The sequence below is a fragment of the Benincasa hispida genome, chromosome 10 (genome assembly GCF_027475165.1).
Source record: "Benincasa hispida cultivar pf3 chromosome 10, pf3_genome.v1.1, whole genome shotgun sequence".
NCBI classification, from domain to species: domain Eukaryota; kingdom Viridiplantae; phylum Streptophyta; class Magnoliopsida; order Cucurbitales; family Cucurbitaceae; genus Benincasa; species Benincasa hispida.
The window spans coordinates 25,198,876-25,223,668 of record NC_143487.1 but is presented as its reverse complement, the minus strand read 5'-3'; the positions used below and the strand labels follow the sequence as shown (position 1 = coordinate 25,223,668).

General features: G+C 38.5%; 1 long non-coding RNA gene and 1 pseudogene across 2 annotated transcripts in view; both read left to right on the top strand.

The window, feature by feature from the left end:
• LOC120089259 (uncharacterized) overlaps positions 1-23,976 on the top strand; it is a 51,750-nt gene extending 27,774 nt beyond the window's left edge. For both annotated transcript variants that reach the window (XR_016523779.1, XR_016523778.1), the window contains exons 5-6: positions 13,552-13,668; positions 23,331-23,976. This is a non-coding gene — a long non-coding RNA (uncharacterized LOC120089259). The remainder of the gene's footprint in view (positions 1-13,551; positions 13,669-23,330) is intronic.
• Positions 3,022-4,770, top strand: LOC150033211 (uncharacterized; annotated as a pseudogene).
• Positions 23,977-24,793: the final 817 nt, after the last annotated feature.

The window sequence follows — 24,793 nt, the reverse complement described above, 5'->3', positions numbered from 1 at the left end:
TGACCATGCGTTCCTATCACAAGTTTTCTTACGCTCGCGCCAAGTATAACGTAAACACAAGTTTCTTGGATGATTCGAGGTCGAACTCAGGAACTTGCAACTAAATGCTATGTGGTAATGTGTTTGCAGCGGTTGAATAAAAGAATGATGGAGGGTATGAGCTATAAACTACTTCTACTCCTAACTAACAGACAAAGCATTGGAGGTATGAATGAGAGGTAGAGACACGACAACTATTGACGAGTAGTAAATGCATGAAAAAAATAGATAAAATGTGAAGATGTCTTCATTGCAACCCTAAACTTGACCACCAGAGCAACCTCAGCCAACACCAACTAATGCGTTCATGCCATACATGCCCGCCGCAAATGCACTTGATTTGTATTAGGAAACGGAACTTATTCCTAAGTCTCTATTCTTGCTAATGCGATCTTAATCTAGCTCTCCCAAGCATCGATTCTAATCTCTCTCCCGAGTCTTAGGTTCTTTCTTTAAACTCTCTCCTGAGTAACTCTAAAGGTGTGATGGACGCATGCATAAGACAAGGTAACCGCAAAAGCCTGGTTGACATAAGATTATTCCTATCTCTAGTGAACACTTGCTTATACTGCTTAATGCGACCAACCACTTACCTTTCCAGGCAGTTAGTTGTTGCTGATTTTACTTATAGACAAGCATTGCATCCGCTTATAGACAAACGTTGCTACAACTTCACACTAAGCAAATAAGGTTTACTCACACACTCACGCAACACATACCTCTGGTGGTTTGCTGCATGTTTCATATTCCTATGCCGCATGATTAAGTATGCGATACTTTAACAGTCTCACTATGTGATGCGATGAAAGTTAAGGATGCTAAGTAAAGGAAGATGGAGATGGAATCGAAGGAACAAAAAAATGCATTGAACATACAATGTATTAATTTCTTAATCCAAAATGTAATACAATACAATAGAAGAAAAGAAGAGAAAATGAAAGGACCAGCTGGAAGCAATGTCTTGCCTCTAGCAGATGTGTGTCAAGGCTGCCGGTGGTGCCATGGAAGGGCGATGGAGCTGACTCTCTCTCGATCTAACTCCGGTGAAGGCTTCGGTCATCACTCGACATGGATGAAGGAGATGAAGAACTCTTAAGCTTTCTTCTAACGCGTTCGTCTGGATCACAAGGATCCACCCAAAGGTAGGAAACCTTGGATGAAAACCTTGGATGATCTGAAGTTATGCTCAACGGCTTCTATTTATGGAGCTTGATCGACGACAACATTAATGGATCTGCTCTGATTTTGACATTCGCGGCGCGTTGGTCCTTTTCTGAATCTCGGCTACTAACGGCGTGGTAGGTGAAATGTCAACATCATCTTTTGATTTTCCCGAGATATGCGTTGATGCTTCCATTCCACCAACCTTGCGGTAATCCTGCTATTATGGTTATCATCGTGTAGCCGCAATCTTGAAATGACCACAATCGCTTGTTACCGCAACTCCTACACGATGACCGCAATCGCTTGATGATCGCAACTCCTATGCGATGGACACATGCGGTTGATTACTGCAACACCCATGCATTGAACGTATGTGTTCGCGTTTGCGATGGAGAATTTCTCCGCATGCTGTTGTCTATGCAATAGCTCGGCTTTCGCGCCCGCGTCCGATTCTTGCGTTAGCTACAAAGATAGACAATTGAACGCATAATAACGCATAATAGTGGGTTAGCCGAGATTCTTGATGCTGAACGACACAAACTCATTTTCTCATGAATTTCTAACATAATTACCGTATATTTTGCTTAACAACCCTCATAATTCTAAATAAAAGGCCTAAGATGACGTGCATTTCTGATGTCATCAACGATCGTCCAGTGCCCGCCTACACGATTGCCTACCTCATCGTGTAGCGTCGCTCACTTACTATACGATCGCATACCCCATCTTGTAGTGTTGCTCATTTGCTACATGATCGTCTACCTCATCATGTAGCACTGCTTATTTACTAAACGATCAACAAGCGCGCGCAACTCCAACGACCAGCGCCCATGTCTACGTAACTTGAGGCTATTGCATGCTTTGCTAACCTCTCAAGACATTGGCTGCCGCATGGTTGTCCCCGCATAGCCTTTCCTCTTGGCCATACTTTATCCTCTTTCAATACCCAAATCACCTCTCAAATGGTTCATGGCCAATGCATGGCATAGCACCAACGCTTAGTACAGGGCCAATGCATTGTCAAATACTTGAGCCATTTCTTTCTTGGCTTTCAACGCATGATTTCTTTTTGGCATCATACTTAACCAAATTTTCACTAGGTAAGGCTTATCTTAAAGCTACTCAACAATCTATTTAAACACTTACAATTTTCCTCCTCTTTAACATAGGATTCAACTTACACTTAGTTAATTCCTTTTATCACCCGCTTAAGTAGGGAAAATGGAAATCCAGGTTTCACATAAACACCCTAAAATTTAGTTTCCCCTAGCATCGTTATCATCATTGGGTGCAAGGGGAGTAACATTATCCAGAAATCGTAGGGGTTGTTGAAGTGATGGCAGAATGATAGGAGCAGGAACGCGGTAAACAAAAACATCATGAATAAAATTTATAAACGCAAGGAATTTTTCTTCTTGGTGTTGAGTTTAATGTTGAACAAATTCCCTCAACTCGGTCTGCTGACGCATAAGTTGTTCTTATTGTTATGCTTACCGCTGAACAACTTCCCTTAGTTTATGTTGTTGACTCACGAATGACTCGTGTTGCTTTCTAAAAGTATCTTGTTCACGCATGAGGGCGTTTCAATTGACTAGCCAAAATATCAACTGACTCCAATATAGTTGGATTATGCCATTATTTAGATATTTGTAGAGTTTGTCCTTGTCCAGATCAAAATATTCGGCATCAGGCTTGTGATGGAGGTTTCATCACTGCTCTTCATTAATGCATGGGGAGTGCCTACTTGTCCCACCAATGTTTGGCCTAGATAAGTTATGTGAAGGGTTGAGGCCTTGGCCAATTAGGTCATTAACAAGGATGGCAGGTAGGGGAAGAGGTTAATGTGTTAACTCCACAGAAACTGACATCTTTTCTTTCTCTGTTTCTTTGGGAGGAGGCGATAGAGGAGTCTTTTCCCTTAAATCTTCAACGGGTGGGAGATGAGGAATTTCATTCAAGTCAATGACAGGAGGAGGTGAGGACTTCCTTCTTAAGTCTTCATGTGGAGAAGAGAGAATCTCTCCCCTTAAATTTTCACGTTGTAGAGAGAGAGTCTTTTCACGTGGTGGTGAAAAAGATGGGAACGGCTAAATTTTTTCTTTTTTTTTTCCTACATTCAACCGAGGTAATACAACACATGAACCTTTGGAAAAAAATAAGTGTATGAAAATATTTAAAGAAACTGAGGGTAAGATAATGTTAGAGGACAACAATCCTAGCAAGCAGTCCACGTATATAGAGAAACCTACAAGTCAGCAATTGTATTCATCCAGTCACTCCTCTTCTAGAATCTCAGTTGGTTAAATTTTTGGTTAAAAGGAATATTTTGCTCAACCAATGAAATGTGTACATCTGTATAAAATTTATCTTTTATTTTCCATATTCTTTCTCCCCAATAAGGGGACCAGGCCTTATAAATTGTACCTATCCAATAACAAAATACACAGTGAAGAAATACAAACAAATTTCCCGTAAAGAAAATCTCCTTTATTCCTTTTGTCTTTCTTGGTATCAGAGCCGATAATGGCCAACGCCTTTCCTGTCGGACCTTCCTCCTCCACCACCTTCAACAATCCTCTTTTGAATGAGCTACTAAATTAGATCACAACCATCAAGCTTGACAGGAGCAATTACCTACTGTGGAAAACCCTAGCTCTACCGATCTTGAAGAGCTACAAGCTGGAAGGACATCTCACAGGTGAAACCCTGTCCCTCAAAATTTATCACAACGACAATCGAAGAATCCAGTGAACTTCAGAGTGGAGATATAACAAATTTGCCGACGAAACATCGTCCAGCTCAGCCAGATCAAGGGCGATCAATCCACAGTTCGAACAGTGGGTCACGACAGATTTATTACTCCTCGGGTGGCTATACAACTTGATGACCCCTGAATTAGCCCTGCAGCTGATGGGTTTCAACAATGCCAAAGATCTTTGGGAAGCTACACAAGACCTCTTCGATGTTCAGTCAAGGGCAGAGGGGGACTTCATTCGTCACATTTTTTAGACAACAAAGAAAGGTAACTAAAAAATTGAGGATTATCTATGAATAATGAAAACTAATGCTGACAATTGGGGCCAGGCCGGTAGCCCTGTACCTAGACGTTCATTGATTTCTCAAGTCCTTCTCGGCTTGGAAGAAGTCTACAACCCAGTCATTGTGGTAATACAAAGGAAACCTGACATTTCGTGGCTTGAAATGTAATCCGAGCTCCTCATATTTGAAAAATGCTTGGAACACCAAAACTCACTGAGGAACTTAGGAAACATTGTCCCTACTGTAAATATGGCCCAAAATCATAGTCCGAATGACTCAAAACAAGTGAAACCATCATCAGCAAAATTTTCAAACTTAGTTCAATCAGCAACGAGGAAGAAGTAATGGCAGTGCTAATTCCAGTTGTGGATGAGGCCATGGACGTGGAAACAAACCTACATGCCAAGTTTTTGGCAAATATGGACATTCAGCACTAATCTGCTACAACAGATTCAACAAAGAATTTTTGGGAAATTCTTGGCCGAACAGAGGAGGACAAAACCCAAATAATGCTGATAATGTTGGACTGAATCCTGCTTCCTTTGTCGCAACTCAGAACTCTAATCCCTTTGTTGGCCTGAAACTGTTGTGGATCGAAATTGGTACATTGACAGCGGAGCAACAAATCACGTAACCACCGACTATGCAAATTTGACTAATCCAGGTGAATATTCAGGTAATGAAAACATTATTGTTGGAAATGGAAACAAATTACGAATCTCATATATTGGTAATACCTTCTTGTCTGATGGGAACAATACTTTACTGCTTGAAAATGTCTTGTGTGTACCTGACATTACAAAGAACTTGGTAAGTGTATCGAAATTAGCTCAAGATAATAACATCTATTTTGAGTTTCATGATGCTCATTGCTTTGTTAAGGACAAGGGTACGGGCCGAATTCTTCTGAAAGGAACTCTTAAGGATGGGCTTTATCACTTGGAACAAGTAGCTGTCAAGACTTATGGTGAGCTGAAGCGTAGTTGCCCTAGAAACCAACATCCTCTAGAAATAAATAACAACACCTCTGCATTGGTATTATTTGGAAAAACAGCAAATGCCAATGTAGTAGTATCAAAAGCTATCTGGCATAAACATTTAGGACATCCTTCACTCAAAATTTTGAACTCTGTTATTAGATAATGTAATCTGCCTATCAAAAGTAATGAAGAATTTCTATTTTGTGATTCATGTCCAATGGGTAAAGCTCATAATTCACCTTTTCCTACATTTGAAAGCTACACAACAAAGCCTTTTTGTTTAATCCACTCTGATCTGTGGGCATCAACCTCGGTTGTATCTTCTAAAGGTCACCACTATTACATTATGTTTGTTGATGATTTTAGCAGATACACTTGGATATATCCTCTAAAGTAAATGAGTGATGCAATTGAAGCCTTTTAGAACCTTCTTGATTATGTTCAAACTCAGTTTAATAAATCACTAAAAATGCTTCAATCCAATAACGGAGGAGAATTTGTCAAGATCCATCACCTCTGTAGTTTAATGGGTATTATGTTCAGATTATCGTGCCCTTATACCTCTACTCAAAATGACCGAGCTGAACGAAAACACCAACATGTAGTTGAAATTGGCCTCACATTATTGGCCCAAGCTCAACTGCCACTGAGTTTCTGGTGGGATGCCTTTCTCATAGCCACGATGCTCATCAATGGATTACCCACAACAGTACTAAAAGGTAAATCGCCTTTCACTATTCTCTTAAACAAGAAGCTGAATTTTTCAGAATTAAAAGTTTTCGGTTGTGTGTGTTTTCCACATCTATGCCCTTTCCAGCCCAACAAGCTAAACTTCCACTCAGACAAATGTGTCTATCTGGCCTATAGCCCATTACATAAAGGGTTCAAATTCCTAACTAAATCTGGACGAGTTATCATCTCCCGTCATGTCTCTTTCAATGAAAATGAATTTCCCTTTGTCCAATCCTCTCAGGCCCAATCTAAATACCAGCAAATACCTACAATCGGCCCCGCCTTACCTATACTTCCACCTTGGACCACCACAAACAATCCAACTCATTGTATGAAAGCCCATTGTACACCTACCCAACACAATCTCAACATATCCGAACTCGGGTTTTTGATAACGAGTAGAAATGCACGTTATCATAGTACTAAGTTCTTAAACAATGTTGGATTATGTTGATGAAATATGTTAAATTGCGTCCATTAAGCATAAATTCTATAATATTGCGGTTGCATGCGTCCAACACATTAGAGCAGTTGATGTTTACATTTTTGTGTAGAATATGCATTAACGCAATGCAGAGATTGTGATCATAGGAATACATTTGTCGAGCGCAACTTCACCGCAAAACTTTGCGTTGATCATGCTAGCAAACATTCGCCCAAGAAGAATCATCGTAACTTGGTAAGCGCAACATGGTGGACGCATTCGAGTGAAAGGATAATTAAGAGCGATGGGATAGAAAGCTGACGGCAGTCGGATCCAAATTAAGTTGACAGCTGATAACGGTCACGAAGTACATTCAGCTTTATCGGTGACAATTATCCCGCGTATCATTTAGGAATTAAAGCTGTCCCATCTGTACAACCGGGAGAGAGAAGCCACCTTTCACCATGGAAACTCTATAAATACCAAGTGCATTCTTTAGAGAAGAGGTTAAACAGTTGATTACTTCATCACTTTACAAGTTCACGCCTCTGTCCATCAGTTTTCTTTCATTTTTAGGCGGACGTGATGAAGAAGGTGTGCCAGTAGATCATTCTGGTAAGCTTGGAAAAGCACCGGAAGCTCCAAGACAGAGAGAGGGTTGACGCCTGCGGAAGTGGGAACATTTGTAGATTCAGTGTAAAAAGCCTCGGTCAACAAGGAATTGCTACCAAGCTTTCTACCTTTACTTTCCATTGTCATTTTGTACTCAACTCAGTTATAAGAATGGAATGTATTTCTCTATATCTATTCACTCTCTGTTATTTATGCATGAGTAGCTAAATTAGTTGAATGGGTTGAGAAGTAGTTAGCAAGCATAACGAGGGAATCTTCATCTTTGCGATTATCTTGTTTATGTATGCTTCATTTGTCTATTAGAGATACTCAAGAGGGTAGTCTAAAGACAGGATCTAGTCTTGAGAAGGTCAGGTCAGAATCTCGGTTTGGAAGAATCAAATTAGAACCCATAAATGGGAGATAGGCGTTTAGGAATGAGCACTATTTGTTATTAACGCATCGCATGCATCTTAGCAATAAGATATGATTGTATGCGGTCACCTTGCTTTCATGCATTTTGCATCGACGCATAGGACAAGAGTAGATACTTAGGGATAAGCTCTATGGACATTTTGCATTCAACACATGGGTCCTAGACTTAGGAACATCGCATTTACATTGGAAAATGACTTGTTGTTCATGGTTGTAGCATGATCGCAAAGTTTGACGCATTCCTGAGTAACGATAGCTAAAGATCTTCTCAATCCGTTCATCACATACTCATTGCATCTATCAACGCAACTATCTTTCTTAAATCTGCTGCCTTTATTTACTTCTTCTTCAACAATGCAACAACACACCCACACTTTATTTATTTACTTGGCTACCACAAAGTTTTCATAAACATTACCAACTCAACTATTTTCACGAGTCCCTGTGTTCGACCTTAGATTTATTAAGAAACTCAGAGGAATTTACACTTGAATTCCGCTGGGGAAACTTGAGTGCACAATGCAATCCATCAACGCATATCATCCATATTTCCATTAATAAAATAACGCATCAAGTTTTTGGCCCCATTGTCGGGGACTTCGACAAAATAGTTTTTAACGGTAATTTTTGTGGTTTCTTTGAAGAACTCTCAATCTCTGGCGAACTACGACCCGAAGATTGAGAGAACATTTCAAAGGAGACTACGAGACTGTCAACAACAACCATAATCTGATAAAGAAGAGATGGCGGAGCAGCCTAGAGGTGGAGCACCAAATGATAATAATGTCATGGTGAATCCGATTCTGTTGGCAAACGATCGCAATAGGCCCATTAGGAACTATGCATCGCCAAACCTCTATGATTTCTCTCCGGGAATCATGAGGCCTGCCCTCGACGGAAGTAGATTCAAGATGAAACCGGTGATGCTGCAGATGATCCAGACTGCAGGTCAATTCGGAGGAAGGTGTGGCGAGGATCCGCACACCCACCTCCGAAGTTTTATTGAAATCTGTAATACTTTTGTGTTCATGAACATCTCTACTGAAGAAGTTCGATTAACATTGTTCCCATTTTCTCTCTGTGATCAGGCTAGGAAATGGGCTTATTCGCTCGAACTAGGAGAGATTACTTCTTGGGAGTAGGTAGTAGAGAAATTCATGAAAAAGTATTTTCCACGTACCGAGAACACAAGACGAAGAAAGCTTATTACTAATTTTGAACAAGATATGGACGAATCGATTAGCGATTCTTGGGCGAGGTTTAAAAGGTTGATCCGGGATTGTCCGCATAATGGACTACCAGTCTGCCTTCAAATGGAAATTTTCTATCGCGGTTTGAATCCTGCTTCACAGACCGCTGGCAATGCGGCAGCCGCTGGTGGTCTGCTTGACAAAACTTACGAGGAGGCGAAGAATATTCTAGACTACATCTCCAAGAACCATGAAGACTTGAGGGAGAGTGACCAGAGATTAAGACTAAAAGATTCTGACACAAATAACGGTTCCATTGTTTCATTACAAAACCAAATGACCACAATGATGAATTTAATTCAAGGAATGGCCATCAGCAGCCCAACACTGCAAGGTGGGCAAATTAATGCAATAAGTCAAAACACCGCAAGGTGCGCGACTTGCGGTGTTAGGCATGCGATGGAAGATTGCCCACAAAATCCATAGTCTGTATATTTTGTAAAGAATAATCCCTTTTCAAATACATACAACCCCGAATGGAGAACCCACCCCAATTTTTCTTGGAAAAATCAACAACAAAATTTTCAATCTATGGCGCAAAAATAAGGGCCACAGGATTCTTCCAACGCAACAACAGTCAGCAGAGCAACCAAGCAAGTAGCTCACAATAACCAATGCAATCTTCTTCTCTAGAGAGCCTATTGAAGCAATATATAGAGAAAAATGAGACAGTGCTTCAAAGTTAGACTACGTCTATCTGCAACCTCGAATTGCAAATGGGCCAGATTGCGAGTGAGTTGAAAAGTAGACCGCAAGAGGCGTTGCCAAGTTCTATCGAACTTCCACACAACCCAGGGGGATCAAGTAAGGAGCAATGTCAGGTTATGACATTGCACAGTGGAAGAACTGTGGAGGGAGAAAAGAAGGATTAAGGTAGAACAACTTCCATCGCAACTCAGCCTGAGATTGCGGTAACACAAGAAGAAGAAAGAGAGAATGAAGAAGTGGAACCTGAGGTTGCGTCGACCTCAAAGTCAAATGAAACGGGAACCGTGAAAGTCCAATTACCACCTTTTCCTCAGAGGCTAAGAAAGAAGAAAAACGAAGAGGTATAATACCAACGCTTCTTATCCATGTTAAAGCAATTACATGTTAACATTCTTTTTAGTGAAGCGATTGAGGAAATGCCTGCCTATGCCAAGTTTCTGAAGGACATGGTAACTAAGAAAAGAGGCATTGGAAAATTTTCCATGGTGGCATTAATGCAAAGTTCCAAATCTATTATTCCACCGAAGATGAACAATCCTGGGAGCTTCACTATTCCTTGCTTCATAGAAGGACTCTATATTGGGAAGCCTTGTGTGACTTGGGGACCAGCATAAATTTGATGATGCTGTCAATTTTTAGACAATTAAATGTGGGCAACTCATGCCCACATTAGTGATTCTCCAATTGGCTGACAGATCTCTGGTTCATCCAGAAGGTAAGGTGAAAGATGTGCTGATCACGTTTGATAAACTTATTTTTCCAACTGACTTCATCATTCTAGATTATGAGGCCGACAAAGATGTACCCATCATTTTGGGGCGACCTTTTCTATCAATGGGTCGTGCTTAAATTGATGTGCACAAGGGAGAAATTACTTTAAGCATAAACGGACAGAAGCTCAAATTTAATATAATTCGTGCCATGAAATTCCCAGTTGAGGAAGACATACAAGATTCTGATGATGACCTGAATTTGATTGAAGAAGAAAAGTCTGATGAAGAGTATGAAGAAGAGGATGCCAACGCATCCGTAGTTGCCTGCAATGCGATCGTAGCAAAAACAAACAAAGAAGAAGAAATGATCGCAACGCAAGAAGAAGAGCCAAAAGAAGAAAGAAGAACAACACAACCTTCTCTCATGGAACCACCAAGACTTGAACTGAAGACCCTACCAACACATTTGAAGTAGGCATTTTTGGGCAGAATGAGAAGCTGCCAGTGATAATTTCCACTGAGCTCAACGAAGATCAAGAGAATGCGTTGATGAGCATTCTTAAGAAACATGTGCGAGCAATTGGCTGGAGGCTCGCTGACATCAGAGAAATTAGCCCCGCGTACTGCATGCACCATATTCGTCTTGAGGACGATCACAAAGCAACCATTGAACATCAACGTAGACCTGCGATGAAGAAGGTCGTCAAGAAGGAGATTATCAAATGGCTAGATGCAAGCATTATCTATCCCATTGCAGATAGTACGTGGGTCATCCCCGTGCAATGTGTGCCGAAGAAGGGCAGAATGACGGTAGTCCCAAATGAGAACAATGAATTAATACCACAAAGAACCATCACTGGATGGCGAATATGTATGGACTACCGCAAATTGAATGCGGCCACAAAGAAAGATCACTTCCCTCTACCATTCATTGATCAAATGCTAGACAGACTAGTAGGGAATGATTTTTATTGCTTCTTGGATGGATATGTTGGGTACAATCAAATCATGATAGCTCTTGAAGACCAAGACAAGACCACATTCACCTGCTCATATGGGACATTCGCTTTTCGCCGCATGCCGTTTGGCCTCTGTAATGCGCGAGCACATTCTCGAGGTGCATGATGGCGATCTTTTCAGATTTTCTCAGGACTCAGTGGAAATATTTATGGATGACTTCTCCGTTTATGGGAACACTTATGAAGTCTGTCTGGCCAATTTGGAGAAAATTCTGAAAAGATGTGAAGAGATGAACCTAGTACTCAATGGGAAAAATGTCACTTCATGGTTAAAGAGGGTATAGTGTTGGGACACAAGGTCTCCCGAGAAGGGTTGGAGGTGAACAAAGCAAATATTGAAGCAATTGAAAAACTCCCACCTCCAACCAACGTGAAGGTTGTGCGAAGCTTCTTGGGTCATGCTGGATTTTATAGACGATTTGTTAAGGACTTTTCTAAGATAGCATGACCACTAAGTGCGTTGTTAGAGGCGGACAGGAAATTTGAGTTTGACAACAATTGCCTTAACTATTTAGAGTATTAAAAGATGTGCTGATTATTGTGCCCGTACTAATTGCCGGATTGGACAACGCTATTTGAAATCATGTGTGACGTAAGCAGGTACCGATGGGGGTTGCGTTAGTACAAAAGAAGAAAACCATTTTGTACCCCATCGCATATGTGAGTAAAACTCTAAACCCTGCTCAAATAAATTATACCACCACTGAAAAAGAACTCCTGGCTGTGATTTTTGCATTGATGAAATTCAGGGCATATCTGTTGGGAACAAAGGTATTCATTCACACTGATCACTTGACAATCAAATATTTAATGATAAAAAAAAGAAGAAAAGCCAAGATTGATCAGATGGGTTCTCCTCCTTCAAGAATTCGATATTGAAATAATTGATTAGAAGGGGACAGAGAATCAAGTTGCGGATCACTTGTCCAGATTGAAAAATCCTGAGCTTGACCGCAATGAATCTAGGGTGACTGCCGTGTTCCCGGACGAGCAGCTGTTCCATATAGAAGAATTGCCCTGGTATGTGGACATCGTTAATTATTTGGTTTGTGAACAATTCCCTGAAGATTACACCTACCATCAACAGAGGAAGCTCAAGCATGAATGCAAACACTATTATTCGGATGAGCTGAATCTGTATAGAAGATCTGCAGACCAAATCATTCGATTATGCGTGCCAAATGCTGCTCAACAATGCATATTGTCACAGTGCCATGATTCGCCATATGGAGGGCACTTTGGAGGGCAACGCACTGCAACTAAAGTTTTGCAAAGTGGATTCTTTTAGCCTTCATTATTTAAGGATGCTGATGACTACGCAATGAAATGTGATCGGTGTCAACGCACCGACAATATTTCATGGAAGAACGCAATGCCAATGAACATTATCTTGGACCTGGAATTATTTGACGTCTGGGAGATTGATTTCATAGGACCGTTCCCTCCTTCACATGGCAAACATTATATCTTATTGGCCGTCGATTACGTTTCTAAGTGGATAGAGGCAATTGCATGCGCCGCAAGTGATGTGGCGGTAATCTCCCAGTTCCTCAAGAAAAATATTTTCACTCGTTTTGGCACTCCTCGTGCCATCATAAGTGATGAAGGATCACAATTTGTCAATCACAATATAAAAAAGCTGCTGCGCAAATACAATATCCTCCACAAGGTGGCCACCACATACCATCCGCAAACAAATGGCTAGGCTGAAGTGTTCAATCGTGAAATTAAATTGATACTTGAGAAGGTAGTAAAACCTTCGCGGAAGGATTGGGCAATGAAGCTTGATGATGTGTTGTGGGCATACCGGACCGAATTTAAAACACCTATAGGTATGTCCCCCTATGCGTTGGTATTTGACAAGGGGTGTCATTTGCCTTTGGAGCTGGAGTATAAAGCATTGTGAGCGGTCAAGAAACTGAATTTTGATTTGAAGAAAGCAGGGGAAGCGCAAAAACTTCAGCTGATCGAGCTAGAAGAATGGAGGGTCAACGCAAATGAGAATGCAAAGATTTATAAAGAGTGCACCAAGCGCTGGCATGATAAACGCATATGTGCTAGAAACCTCCAAGTCGGGCAAAAGGTCTTACTCTTCAATTCAAAATTGCGGCTCTTCCCGGGAAAATTAAAATCGCGCTGGTCCGATCCCTTCATCATCAAAACAATATTTCCACATGGTGTGGTGGAACTGATCACTGAGGATGGTAGTCGAACATTTAAAGTTAACGGACAATGGATAAAGGCATATTGCGGAGGAGATTTCCAGCCAAAAACAATCTGTGCAAAGTTGAAAAACCCGGACTATCCCTTACTCAACTCTTGAACATTTAACTCTTCGTCACTTTACTATTATTTGTATTTCACTTATTTTTCTCTAAAAAAAAAATTGTTGTTTTGTTTTAAAATCATTTGACCCTCTCTTTGTCTGTTTACAAGAATTAAGGCACAGGATTGCGAAGAAGTAAATGATCTCACTCCATCACCGCAATCCACAGAAGCAAAGATCGCCGCAAGGATGGATACATCAATACACAATGCGGGCGACAAAATTTGGTGGTGTACTCTTCCTTATCTTTATTTCAAATTTTGCGCTATCACATTGCATTTCACTTTTCAAAGCTTTATCACTGCATCCTCCTTGATTACTGCAATCATTTGACAAGTAGATAAATTTAGTAGTTCACCGCATGTTGTTTCTTTGCCAAGTATGATTTCAATGATGAAAAATATGCTTCTATGTCGTTCGTATACATCAGAGTCAACTTAATCTTAAGATAGTCACCTCATGAAATATTTCTAGACGTGGGTGGGGTATTTATTTTCGAACTTGCTCTAAATACAAACATACATATATATATATACATACATATATATACATATATATACATACATACATATATATACATATATATACATATATACATATATACACATATATATACATATATACATATTATATATATTGAGAATAACAACTCCACTGTCAACGCAATGGGAAACCCATGTTGATAAGAGTTAAGTTGTGAAAGGCACTTACCCGTAGTTGGATGTTCGCATGACACACGTGGGGGCAAGCCAAAACGAATGCAAATCACCGAAATCAACACATAAATCAATGACCGCAACTCCATTGCCAAATCGGTATGAGTTTAGTCTGAGAGAGAGTGCATTGCTCGTAGTTGGATGTCCGCATGACATACGTGGGGGCATGCCAAAACGAAGGCAAGGCACTTGGATCAGCGCAAGGTCAGAAAAAAATAGCAATAAAGAAATTTTTGTGCAAGGATAAATAATTTGACACCTCAGAGGAACATTTTCTTTTTGAAATAAATCACGCGATGTTCCAGAATTTAGTAAAGTCCTTTTGAAAGTTAAGCTTGCAATTCCTAAGTCTTAGAAATATTTTAGGAAGAGACTTGAATAAGACTTAAGGAAATTCTAGCATATAGGATTTGAATGAAGTATCCTCGAGAAATCTAGGGAAAGAAAACTTTGCGGTTAACTTGCTAAAAGAATCTTTAGCTTATCCTTGCGGACAAGCATTGTTTAAATTTGGGGGTGTGATAACGGGCAAATATGCACGTTATCATAGTACTAAGTTCTTAAACAATGTTGGATTGCATTGATGAAATATGTTAAATTGCGTCCATTAAGCATAAATTCTATAATATTGTGGTCGCATGCGTCCAACGCGTTAGAGCAGTTGATCTTTACATTTTTGTGCAGAATATGCATTAATACAATGCAGAGATTGCGATCATAAGAATACTGAGTGCAACTTCACCGCAAAACTTTGCGTTGATTGTGCTCGCAAACATTCGCCCAAGAAAAATCATCGTAACTTGGTCAGCGCAACATGGTGGGCGCATCCAAGTGAAAGGATAATTAAGAGCGATGGGACAGAAAGCTGACGACAGTTGGATCCAAATTAAGTTGACAGTCGTAATGGTCATGAAGTACATTCAGCTTTATCGGTGACAATTATCTGATGCATAAGTCAGGAATTAAAGCTGTCCTATCTGTACAACTGGGAGAGACAAGCCACCTTTCACCATGGAAACTCTATAAATACCAAGTGCATTCTTCAGAGAAGGGGTTAAGCAGTCAATTACTTCATCACTTTACAAGTTCACGCCTCTGTCCATAGTTTTCTTTCATTTTAAGGCAAACTCGAGGAAGAAGATGTGCCGGTATATCGTTTGGTAAGCTTGGAAAAGCATCGGAAGCTCCAAGACAAAGAGAGGGCCGACGCCTGCGGAAGCGGGAACATTTGTCGATCAGAATAGAGATTCAGTGTAAAAAGCCTCGGTCAGCAAGGAATTGCTACCAGGCTCTCTACCTTTACTTTCCATTGTCATTTTGTACTCAACTCAGTTATAAAAATGGAATGTCTTTCTCTATATCTGTTCAGTCTCTGTTATTTATACATGAGTAGCTAAATTAGTTGAATGGGTTAAGAAGTAATTAGCTAGCATAACGAGGGAATCTTCATCTTTGTGATTATCTTGTTTATATATGCTTCATTCGTCTATTAGAGATACTTGGGAGGGTAATCTAAAGACAGGATCTAGACTTGGGAAGGTCAGGTCAGAATCTAGGTTTGGAAGAACCAGATTAGAACACATAAACGGGAGATAGGCGCTTAGGAATGAGCACTATCTGTTATTAACGCATCACATGCATCTTAGCAATAAGATATGATTATATGCGGTTACCTTGCTTTCATGCATTTTGCATCAATGCATAGGACAAGAGTAGAGACTTAGGGATAAGCTTTATGGACATATTTTCATTCAACACATGCGTCCTAGACTTAGGAGCATCGCATTTACATTGGGAAATGACTTGCTGTGCATGGTTGTAGCATGATCGCAAAGTTTGACGTATTCCTGAGTAATGCTAACTAAAGATCTTCTCAACCCGTTCATCGCATACTCATTGCATCTATCAACGCAACTATCTTTCTCAAATCCGCCGCCTTTATTTACTTCTTTTTCATCAACGCAACAACACACCCAAACTTTATTTATTTACTTGGTTACCACAAAGTTTTCATAAACATTACTAATGCAGCTATTTTCACAAGTCCTTGTGTTCGACCCTGGACTTACCAGGAAACTCAGAGGAATTTACACTTGAATTTCGCTGGGGAAACTTGAGGGCACAACGCAATCCATCAAAGCATATTATCCATATTTCCATTCATAAAATAATGCATCAGTGTCCCGACCTGATTCCTTCATTTTCATCCCCATCAGATCGTACACCCCACTCCTATATTTAACCTATTTCGTCCCCATCCACCTTGGACACAATAAATTCTCTCAACCCTATCACTTCAAATGAAAACTCTTCCCCTCCCATGCCGCTAATGTCTCCCACCTAATCCTCCACCCCTATCTCTCAGCCTATCCTCGATTCGCATCTCAATTTGACAAACCAACTTCTTCTATCTCTCATCCCCTAACCCTACCTACCCATTCATTGATAACCCGAGGAAAGGTTGGTGTGTTTAAACCAAAAATATTCACCTCTACCTTTCTAGTTGACTGATCACTAATAGAACCTACATAGATCCAAGACGCCATCGCTTTTCCTCCATGGAAAAAGGCCATGGATGCTGAATACCCTGCCTTAATATAGAACCACACTTGGCATCTTATTCCTCCTACCCCTGATATGAATGTTGTAGGACAAAAATGGGTGTTTAGGATTAAGCGGAATCCGGATGGCTCAGTACAACGTTACAAAGCGAGGCTTATAGCTAAAGGATTCCACCAGAGTCCAGGCATAGACGTTTTTGAAACTTTCAGTTCGGTTGTGAAGCCATCGACTATTTGAGTCATCCTCAACATTGCTGCCTCTTAAGGGTGAAGTCTCAGACAATTCGACTTCAACAACGCCTTCTTGAATGGCACGTTAGATGAAAAAGTGTATATAACACAACCCTCTGGATACATCAACCTGTCGTTTCCGAACTATGTCTGCAAGCTTGATAAGACACTCTATGGGTTAAAATAGGCTCCTAGGGCTTGGAATGCAGCTTAAACAAAGGAACTACTTCGATGTGCATTCATCAACTCAAGGTTAGATACATCTCTATTTATTTACAACAAGTAGTCATCTGTTATTTTTCTTCTGGTGTATGTTGACGACGTAACCATAATCGAAAATGATCCTCAATTGATCAGTAAACTAGTCCGATCTCTTGACTCAACATTTGCTCTAAAGGATTTAGGTCAACTCACCTACTTCCTTGGACTTCAAGTGCACTATCTTGACTCTGGACTTATCATAAATCAAGCAAAATACATTGACAATCTCCTACACAAATTAGAACTTACTAGTCTGAAACCATCCCCTTCACCAAGTGTTCTTGGCAAACATCTATCCATCACCGATGGATCCCCACTTGATGACCCTTTCATTTATTGAATCACAGTAGGCGCGCTACAATATCTCACAACCACAAGACCAGACATTGCTTACATTGTAAATCACCTTAGCCAATTTCTTCAAAAACCCACTGATATTCATTGGCAGGCAGTAAAATGAGTTCTTTGATATGTAAGTGCAACCAAAAACTTTGGAATTTTGTTCCAACCTAGCTCTGACTTATCAATCTCTACCTACTCGGATGCTTATTGGGCATCTAACATCAGCGATCGCAAATATGTTGTAGTTTACTGTGTGTTTATTGGAAGTAATCTAGTTTCATGGTCATCCAAGAAACAGACAGCTGTGGCATGCTCGAACACCGAATCTGAATACAGAGCCTTAGCACATGTTGCCTCTGAAGTAATTTGGCTCAAACAACTGCTATCGGAGCTTGGTATGCTATACTCAATAAAACCTGTCATTTGGTGTGATAAATTGAGTATAGGGGCCATTGCAACCAATCCTGTCTTTCATGCAAGAACTAAACATATAGAGATTGATGCTCACTTTATTAGAGGTCAAATTTTTCGTGGGTCCTTCGAAGTTCGGTATGTTCCATCATCCGATCAACTAGCCGACTGTCTTACAAATCCTCTTACACATTTTCATTACCAGTATCTTCACACCAAACTTGGAGTACTTGATGTACCCTCTCATTTGAGGGGGGATGTTAGAGAAGACCACCAAATCAGAAATCCTAGCAAGCAGTCCACGTATACAGAGAAACCTACAAGTCAGCAATTGTATTAATCCAGTCACTCCTCTTTTAGAAGCTCAGTCGGTTAAATTTTTTGTTAAAAGGAATATTTTTCTCAACCAATGAAATGTGTACATCTGTATAAAATTTATCTTTTATTTTCCATATTCTTTTTCCCAATTAGGGGACCAGGCCTTATAAATTGTACCTCTCCCATAACAAAATACACAATGATGAAATACAAACAAATTTCCCACAAAGCAAATCTCCTTTATTCCTTTTGTCTTTTTGATAATTGATGCTTTATTTTTATGAAGTGAATTATGGATGATATGCGATGGTGAAATTGCATTGTGCACTCAAGTTTCCTCAGCGAAATCCAAGTCTAAATTCCACTGAGCTTCCTGGTAAGTCTAGGGTCGAACTCAGGGACTTGTGAAAACAGGTTGCGTTAGTAATTTTTATGAAACTTTACAGTAACCGGATAAATAAATAAAGTGTTGGAATTGTTGTTTGTGTTGATGAAAAATAAACAAATGTAGCGGAGTTCAAAAAGAGTTGATAAATGGGAAATGCGATGAGTATGCGGTGAACAGGTTGAGAAAAGTTCAGGCTAACACTTCCTAGGATGCGTTCATGCTATGCGATCATGCAACATGCATACAACAGTAAACCACCTCTTGGTGTGAATACCATGGCTTCTAAGGCTAGAACACATGCGATATATGCACTAAGTCTATAGGACCTACACATAAGCCTCTATTCTTATTTATACAATGACGAAATGACACACACACAAATAAGGTGACCTTCTCAACCCATTTGACTAGTTTAGCTACTCATGCGTGCTAAAAGAGTGAACAAATGTAGAAATAGAACTTCCATTGTATAAATATAAAGATGAAGTACACAATAACAATACAAGTATAGAATAAAGGGCCTGGAAGCAATCTTTTGCTGCCCAGGCTTTTACACTGATTTCTACTCGTGCTGAAAAGATAATCTCGCTCTCGCGAGAGTTGGCCCGCTCTCTGCTTCTTCGCCTCAAGGTTCTCTCTCGAGTTGCTCTGAGAGATCTATGGCATCACCACTCTTCTCTTTCTCCGCCTTAAAACGAAAGGAAAACTATGCACAAAGACGAGCAAACTAAAGTATGAAATCTCTAACTGCTGAACTGGTTAACCGATCAACCCCTTTTCTGAAGGATGCCCTTGGTATTTATAGAGCATCCATGGTGAAAGTTGGCTTCTCTCTCATGATTGTACAGATGGGACTGCTTTAATTCCTGATTGATGCACCGAATATTTGTCATTGAAAAACTGAATGTACTTGTGATCATTATCGGCTGTCAACTTAATTCAGATTCGACTGTCATCAACTTTCTGTCCCATCGCGATTGATTAGCCTTTCACCCAGATGCACCCACCATGTTGCATTGACCAAGTTGCGGCAATCCTTCTCGGGTGAATGTTTGTGAACACAATCATCGCAAAGCCTTGCAGTGAAGTTGCGCTCGACCAATGATTTCCTATGATCGCAATTCTTGCATTGCGTCAATGCATATTCTGCATAAAAACACTAAAATCAACTGTTCCTATGCGTTGAACGCATGCGACCGCAATATTATGAAATTGATGATTGATGGACGCAATTTAATATGTTTTATTAACGCAATCCAACATTGTTTAAGAACTTAGCACTATGATAACGTGCATTTTTGCTCGTTATCAATAATACACTACTTTTTATTGAGGATAATAAATACATTATGAAGCTTTAGAGAAATGGTAGTAAACACATTAAATTAGGATAGATGACCTTAATTAGTTCGATGTTTTATACCACATCGAAAGATGGGTGTAGTAGTAGTTTGCACATTTGTTAGCTGATACCAATTTTTCTTTAGTTTATCGTTAGTGTCCTTAAAGTTGTAGCCACAATATTCAGTCAAAAATTGTTTGTAAACTCCTTTTACACGACATTGAAAGAAGTTGTATGGACAGTCCTAAAATTTTTAATTCATATTGTGTCCTTGAGGAATCAACCTTAAAATGCTCCAAGTACTATGTTTTGTTGCTTTGATTTATACTTAAGTTAATGTAATAGGTGAAAGGATTTGTGCAATTTAAAGCTTTACAAACCGTCAATTTTAACCCTATAGCATAAGACATATTTTAGCAGTAATAAAGAGTTGTCAACTTCCACTACCACAATGACAATAATGTTATTCTGCTTAGCAAGATTGGCTTTAGGGGCAAGTCATTGATCTGATCTTTCTTTCCCAGGTTGCACCAGTAGGATTTGTGCTCTTCTTTCAACAAATATAATATATTAGCTTGGTATTTTGAATCCTCCTACTAGTAGCCCTGTGATATCTCTTCTTTTTAGATGATTTGTCTTTAACAAAATAGCAATAACTAAAATTAAAGATTCAGGTGAGAATTTCTCAAGTATCACCTTCACTTGAAGATCTCACACATCTTCATGCCTTCTATCAACAATTTTTTTTCAATATTCTCGTACTCGTGAACCTAGTCCATAATCAGCTTGTTATCCATCATTTGGGATTGTAGCCACTTGCCAACAACATTGTTTTTTCTGCCAGCATCATCTCCTTTGTATCTGGATTGCAGAGTATCCCAGATTGTCCCTTGGAAGCCTTTGTATATAAACTCCTTTGGTAAAAAAAAAATATATTCCAAAGATAGATAAATTTTTACCTTTCCGTCAAAATACCTTTTGCTTTTTGCTATGACCCATAGGCCCAAAGTGATTCCTAATAAAATTTGTTCATACATACTCTGAACAAGCTTATTTTGAAACTTGGATATTTAAAATTTCTGTTATAAATGGGTATGCCATCCATGGAAATAGTGATTTTTTTTAATTCCCAAGACAAAATAAAATCATAATAATTTCCAATATTCTTGTGATGGACTTTGTGTTTAAAAGAAAACAACAGACCATATATTAAATTTTTGTCTTATACAAATTAATTATCAATTATGTGAAAGTAGCATCTTCACATTTGCCTTCTCATTACCTCAGGAGTGACGAAACTATGAGAAAAGGGTCATTTTCAATAAAGATTACTTGAACTTTTGAAAAGAGATCGACTATAGCAATAAGTTTGGAAGATGCACATAAAACATGTATTATCAATTTTGAAGTAAAATATTTGATTTCATTCTTTCATGTCTTTTATGTCAAATTTTGAATGGGAAAAAGGTATCTGACCTTCACATGATACCAATTGTAAATTTGTAATTTGAAGAATAAAAGACCTGCAAAACAAAGAAAAAAATACTTTGATACCAAAGTTAGAGATGAGAACTATAGAATAAAGAAGAAATCAAAAGTTTTAGTTATCTCATATGGAACTATAATGATGTACTTATAGGAAGTTTGTTTTAGGATTTATCTTAATCCTACTAAGTTAAGATATGAGTTTTTTCTGATCACGAATGAGTTACCATTAAATCTTATCTTATCCCATACACTACAACAAATATTATATACGATAGCATTACAAAACACTATCGTAGACTTTCGATAGTTTTTTAGGAATGCTGTCATATCTCATGTTATTGAAAGTCTGAGGCTTTCTATAGAATTTTTTAACACTATAAAAACACTATAAAAAGTAAACTTTTGATAGCATATATTTAATTTTATCGAAACTTTTCATAGTGTTGACAAAAAATGATATAGAAGATCTTTTGTAACATTTTTATTGTAGTAAAAAACATTATAGAATTTCTTTTATAGCATTGTTTATAGCATTAAAAAAGCGTTATCGTAGACTTCCGATAGCTTTTTTTGGATTGCTATCGTAACCCATGTTATTGACCTAACTTTCCATAGCATTTTTTCAATGGTATGAAAAAACTATAAAAAGTTCATTTTCAGTTGCATTTTTTTAATGTTCTGGAAACTTTTCATGGCATTAAAAAAAATGCTATTATTGACTTTTGATAGCAACTTTTACAATAGTAAAATAAAATGCTATAATAACCATATTGCATTATTAACCTCATTGTGATAGCCAATTTTGATTGTTATATATCATTCATATAACACTTTTATACATGTAACAAATTATAACAAATATAATTATAAAATCAATTGTAACCATATAAAACATTAATATATATTCAAGTGCATTTACATCAAAATAAATTTACAATAGTATAAACATTGCTTGTAATGGGATGCTTCAATCGATACCTCCATAGACATAAATAATGTCACACAGCCAAAGAAAATCAGTCTTCTCGAGTAATATATGCAGAAAGCAACTGCAATGGTGTGCCCATGGCATATACGTGTAGGATGAGCCAAATCCTCATTGAATTTGTTTTTGCCATTAGAAGGAGCTTGTATATGTTTTTACCAGTTATAGTACCTATTATCCAAAAAGGAATCCTTCTAGTAGTCTTAGGCATTTGTCCCACTTCCCTCCCCATTTCATCAAGTGGTTGTCTAGAGACAGAAACAGTCATTCGGGTTTTTTTTTTTTTTTTTTTTTTTTTTTTTTTTTTTTTTCACTTACCCTTCTACAATTACAATGGGAAGGGACGTCACAAAGCATTATCTAAACTAAATGAAATAGGATTATGTTTTCACCGTTCTCAAGGTATCTCCTGACTCGAAATTAGGGCTTCTTCCTAGCCAAAGGAATTTGAAACAGGAGAATCAACCCTCGAATAAAGAGACGACTAAACTATACGTGGCAGGTTGGTCTAAAAGGGAAAGAAAAAAGTACAAAACCGCAGAAAGTGCCACCCGGGTTTATAGATCAATCAACCAGGAAAGAAAGTTCCTGCTACTGGAAAACAACTCCCTCCGCCCTTGGGGGAATGTGCTTTCTTGTGACTCAGTTCTCTAGTAATTAAATTCTCCTTTTTTGAATCATAATACCAATATCTAATTAGATTGTATAGCTCTTTAATCAATTGTGCTTTGTCTTTCTAAGCGAGGTAATTTTCTCCTTTTGGATGCGCATCCCCATAGCGCTTAAGCTTTCGATCTAGTCTCCTGGTCTTCCAGTTTGAATCTTACTCTTGTTGCGTGTTGGCAGGTAGCTCCATGTGAGGTTAACTCGAAAGCGAGTTCTTACTCTTTGACCTGACGGGAAGAAAGCGATGATTACCTGGGGTGAGGTTGACCTTCTTTATGCGATACGACTATTATCTTATTAGAGTCAACAACTGGGGATCTCTTCTTCCGCCTAATAGCGTCAGATTCTTTTTTTGACTTTTTGAGAAGACTACATTCCTTTGAAAGAGCCGTGGACATAGCTAACCTTTCTCAAATGCGAAGTCATTGGATTTTTGCGAGTGGAACGAACAGGGGCATGCTTTGAAAGAAGCGATTTGTTACCGAGCCGTATTATTGGGAATAACGAAAGCATCTCTAAATACTCAAAGTTTCATATCGGAAGCAAATTTTCAAGAAACTGCTCGAGTTTTAGCAAAAGCCACCCTTCGAAGTCGTATTGATTGGTTGAGAGGTTTAATTTTTTGTTGGGTCGTCATGTTCTTCAAATTCCATTATGATAAATGAAAAAAAAAGACAACCTTGACCTTTTAATTTCCTTAAGACACATAAGTATCCTTTAGTCTTCACTTTTTTTAAAGTGATGCATCCTTTAGTATACACATAAAAAAATTGGACATGTATCTTATTATTGTTTGCTGTAAAAGGAACATATATTTACCATCAAATTCACCTCAAAACAAATTCATCAAATGCGGCAAATATTTTTCTAAAATAGAGTACAATTATGCATGATGGAAACTGAAAATGTAGAACACAAATATGAGGGGAAATCAAAATATTACAATCAACTAAAAAGGCCATATACCAATGTTCAAAAATAGAAAAAAACACAAGCTTCCCCTTTGATTCAAGAAACCTAATAATATCAAGGGCTCAAAAGATTATGGGATTTTAGACATACACACAAAAAACTAAAAAGAACATCCAAACATCGATGAGACAAACGAAGATATCATATAGATTGAAAAGAACAAAGTGCAAGTGTAGAACTTATTATCTCCAAAAAGTGAAGTCTAGAGACTATAAAGATTAAATTGGACAAAAAAAAAATCCATGAATGAAAAATAACCTACATTAACTGTATAAACTTAAAAAAATATAAAGAGATGATTTCATAAATGTTTTATTTATTATATAATTTGTAAAAGAATGGAGAGGAGTGATGGACAAAATTTTTTCCACTAAGAGGCAATCATAAACTCTATCTTTGGATTGTATTGCAATCATTAGAAACAACAAAAACAAAACTAGCATAATAGCAACCTAATAATTATGAAGACACCAACTAAAGAGTCAACTAATAATTAAAAAGTGCAAAGAAAGAAGTACAAATGGGATAGAGTACTTCCCTTCAAGTTGCTTGCTTAGTTAACACATTATATATAAACTTCAAAAAAGAAAAGTACAGGAAACATGAGTTTTAAAGTTGTTATAATACACAGTAGTCTCTCCAAGAACAACACTAACAATTTAAAATCCAAA